This window comes from Otolemur garnettii, unplaced genomic scaffold (genome assembly GCF_000181295.1).
Source record: "Otolemur garnettii isolate 467f Iridium unplaced genomic scaffold, OtoGar3 scaffold00006, whole genome shotgun sequence".
Classification (NCBI taxonomy): Eukaryota; Metazoa; Chordata; class Mammalia; order Primates; family Galagidae; genus Otolemur; species Otolemur garnettii.
In genome coordinates this window covers 43,441,007-43,445,420 of record NW_003852401.1, presented here as the reverse complement: position 1 = coordinate 43,445,420, position 4,414 = coordinate 43,441,007, and the positions used below count along the sequence as shown (strand labels likewise).

At 42.8% G+C, this 4,414-nt stretch overlaps 1 pseudogene; it reads right to left on the bottom strand.

Annotated features, from left to right (window-relative positions):
* Nucleotides 1-3,318: 3,318 nt before the first annotated feature.
* LOC100952465 lies at nucleotides 3,319-3,867 on the bottom strand (annotated as a pseudogene).
* Nucleotides 3,868-4,414: the final 547 nt, after the last annotated feature.

The window sequence follows — 4,414 nt, the reverse complement described above, 5'->3', positions numbered from 1 at the left end:
AACTCCTGGGCTCAAGCGAGTCTCCTGCCTCTGCCTCCCAAGTAGCTGGGACCACAGGCGCCTGCCACAACGCCCGGCTATTTTTTGGTTGCAGCCTTCATTGTTGTTTGGTGGGCCTGGGCTAGATTTGAACCTGCCACCTTAGGTGTATGTGGCTGGCGCCTTAGCCACTTGAGCCACAGGCACCACGCCTTTATTATCTTTTCTTTTATGATTTTTATCTATGTGAACCTCCATGCATCATTCATTTTTTCTGTCCTATTGCATAGTAATCTTCCTTTCAGCTATGCTAAATCTCTCCACTGAATTCTTATTTTCAGTTACCATAGCTTTTCACTTTAAAAATTTCTGGATACTGAATTTTAAAATATTTCCTATTGTTTAATTGCAGTTCTAGGTTTTCTGTTGAATTTTCTATCTTAAATTTTGTTTACCTGAATATAGTAATCACAGTATCTAGATCTGTTAGTTCCAGCATCTGGAATGCCTGTAGAGCTAGCTTTATTGCTTATGATTTCTACTGGTCTCATCTCCTCACATACCTGGTTACCTATGAGTCTGTGATGAATATTTTATTTGAAAGATTGTTCACATAATTGAGCCCTAGGATGTGTCTTTCCCCAGAAAAGATTTTCATGTGTTTTTATCAGGTTGCCTATGAGTGCTATCATCTTGCATTACTTTAGTCCAGTTTCAGGGATAGAATTTTATGGGCTACTCAGGTAATTGGAAGTTGGGCTTCCATCTGAGGAAGGACTATTTTTTCTTTTGGTTTACTCTTATTCCTAGGGTATCATCATTGAGGTAAAAGTGGGGTGGTTTGATAGAACCTTTCCTTTAGTGGGTCCTAAACTCTAACTTACAATAAGGCTGTCATCTATTCCTCATCCATTCAGCTGGAGAATGTCCTACTGGTGGCTTGGTGTCCATAGCACAGTGGATGCAGTGCCAGCCACATACACTGAGGGTGGCGGGTTCGAACTCGGCTCCAGGCCAGCTAAACAACAAATGACAACTGCAACAAAAACATAGCTGGGAGTTGGGGCAGGCGCCTGTGGTCCCAGCTACTTGGGAAGCTGAGGAAAGAGAAATTACTTAAAGTGAAATTAGCAGGTCATAGCATTTTTCTTTTCTAGTCTCCCATTTTTGTTGTTATGACATTCAAATCTGCATAAGGTCTCATTGTACAAGGTGTGACTATTAAGTTCATGAACTTGCCACTGTGTGCTTATGTTGGCAGTGCCGTACAGACGACTCAGTAAGGCTTCATAACCTTGGTGTATATCACAACTGTGTTCATATTGATGTGTGGTGGTGTCTAGCTGTGTGGTGCTCATTATTGTTGTTGTGTGTTTTTGTGTGCCATGTAGTGACAGCTCTGATGGTCATTCCAGAAATAGAGTTGCAAAATTGCTTTGAAGGGTGGACTAGGTGCTGGCATCAGTGCATAGCTTTTCAAGGGGAATACTTCGAAGGGGACCATAATGATATTCAGCAATGAAGTATGTAGCACTTTTTCCTAGGACCAGTTCAAGAACTTAATCAGACCTCACACAGTCATATCAAGCAGTATTTATTTTTATTTATTTATTTATTTTTGAGACAGAATCTTAGTATATCACCCTCGGTAGAGTGCTGTGGCACCACAGCTCTCAGCAACCTCCAACTTTTGGGCTTAAGTGATTCTCTTTCCTTAGCCGCCCAAGTAGCTGGGGGTACAGACGCCTGACACAATGCCCAGCTATTTTTTTGTTGTTGCAGTTGTCACTGTTGTTTGGCAGGCCCAGGCTGGGTTCAAACTTGCCAGCCTCGGTGTATGTGGCTGGCACCATAACCGCTGTATTACTGATAACAAGCTTCAAGCAATGTTTAAATGATAATGTAATTAGAGTTTTAAAACTCCTGTTTAAAAAATAACAAATCTGGCTTGGCGCCTGTGGCTCAAGTGGCTAAGGCGCCAGCCACATACATCTAAGGTGGCAGGTTCGAATCCAGCCCAGGCCCGCCAAACGACAATGACAGCTGCAACCAAAAAATAGCCGGGCGTTGTGGTGGGCGCCTGTGGTCCCAGCTACTTGGGAGGTGGAGGCAGGAGACTCGCTTGAGCCCAGGAGTTGGAGGTTGCTGTGAGCTGTGATGCCACACCACTCTACCCAGGGGGACAGCTTGAGGCTCTGTCTCAAAAAAAATAATAAATAAATAAATAACAAATCTTACCAAGTAGATTATAAGACAATGATTAAAATGCATTGATTGTACCATTATACGAGATCTGACAGCCATTATGGAAAAAAATATGGAGGTTTCTCAGAAAAATTAAAAATACAACTACTATATGATCCAGCAATCCTACTACTGGGTATATTTCCAAAGGAGTTAATATCAGTATGTTGAAGATGTCTGTATTTCCACGTTCATTGTAGCATTATTCACAATCATGAAGATACAGAATCAATTTAAATGTCCATCAGGGAATGAATGGATAAAGAAAATATGGACTATGTACACAATGGAATATTATTATTAATGCCTTTAAAAAGACAGAAATCCTGTCATTTGAGACAATATGGCTGAACCTGGAAGACATTATGTTAAATGAAATAAGCCCAGCACAGAAAAATAAATACCATGTGATCTCACACATGAAATCTAAAAAAGATGAACTCATAGGTATATCGTAGCAGAGAGAAAATGGTGGTTACCAAGGACTGGGGTGGTGATAGGGGATTGGAAAGATGTTAGTCAAGAGATACAAAATTTCAGTTAGGAGAAATAAAGTCAAGAGATCCACTGTGCAACATGGTGTTCATAGTTAAGAACAACGTCTTGTATACTTAAAAATTCCCGAGAGAGTAGATTTTGTGTTCTCACCACAAAAAATTGATAATATGAGGTGATGCCTATGTAAATTAGCCTCTTTTAGCCATTTCACAATATATAAATATTATCAAAACATCATGTTGTATACTATAAATACATACAATTTTTATTTGTCAATTTAAAAATAATAATTGAAAAGATTCATCAGAAAAATAAAACACCCTGAAACATTACCAGAATAGTATAGCTGGAGAATCTCTGTAGGTCTACATGGTCTTCAGTAGTGTTTAAAATTTACAAGGGCCGATTTTAGAACAATAATAGTTGTTGGTTTTTTTTTTTGAGACAGAGCCTCAAGCTGTCCCCCTGGGTAGAGTGCTATGGCATCACAGCTCACAGCAACCTCGAACTCCTGGGCTTAAGCGAGTCTCCTGCCTCTGCCTCCCAAGTAGCTGGGACCACAGGCGCCCACCAAAACGCCTGGCTATTTTTTGAGGGGGGTGTCAAATAATCCTTTATTAAAACATTTTCCTTTGTACTTTTTAACTAACTGGGCATTCCACAGCACCACTATTGATGTCATCTATGATGTCATGAGAGTGGCGGCCATCAACATTGCAGCCCACAGACTGGACTGTCCCCAGGATCTCTTTAATGGTTCCAGAGAGTTCTCTGGCTAAAGATCAGTGCAGCATCTGTCTGGCAATGTTGACAATCTCATTGAAAGTGATATTTCCTTGTGTTTAACTGTTTCTTTCTGTCTCTCGGTGGTTCCTAGAGGGCTTTGATGATGAGGGCAGAGGCAGAAGGTACCACTTCAATCTGGGCCTGTCTGTTCTGGATAGTCAGTTTCACTGTAATCCTCAGACCCTTCCAGTCACCAGTTGTCTTGGCGATGTCATCACCAACCTTTTTTGGAGACAAACCCAGGGGGCCGATCTTGGGGGCCAGGGCAGACATGGCACCGACTTTGCCGCTGGCGCACCTCAGGTGCACGACTTTGATCTTGTTGAGGTCGAACTCAGGTGGCATGGAAGAGGCGGCTGGTGTCGGATGAACCCAGATTTGAGACCACCGAAGAAAGTTGCACCTTGGCCCCCTCCGACCCGAAAGCCAAAAGCCTGGCTATTTTTTGGTTGCAGCCGTCATTGTTGTTTGGCGGGCCGGGCTAGATTCGAACCCGCCACCTTATGTGTATGTGGCTGGCGCCTTAGCCACTTGAGCCACAGGCGCCGAGCCAACAATAATAGTTTTTAAAATTCAGTTTAAGTGAATCCATATTTCCTTTTGAACACTTTAAAATAATGGCATAAAAGGTCATGCTGAAGGCCTGTTTCCTCGGCTACATGCAGGGGACTGGTTCCTTGTTCTTCTGCCTAGGGGAAAGTCCCCAGACCTCAGGCAGAGAGTGTGGCGTGCATGCGCACGTGGACATCCTTCCATTTCTCACTCTTAAAACCCACCAAGAAGCGAATCTCGCCAAGCGGAGTGGTGCGGAGGCATCGTCTGTCAGCTCCACTAGTTAAGCAGGCAGTGAGTGTCTTAGCGCTCCAACCACATGGGGCTCATTCTCAGCGCGGCTGCTTAAAAAAAA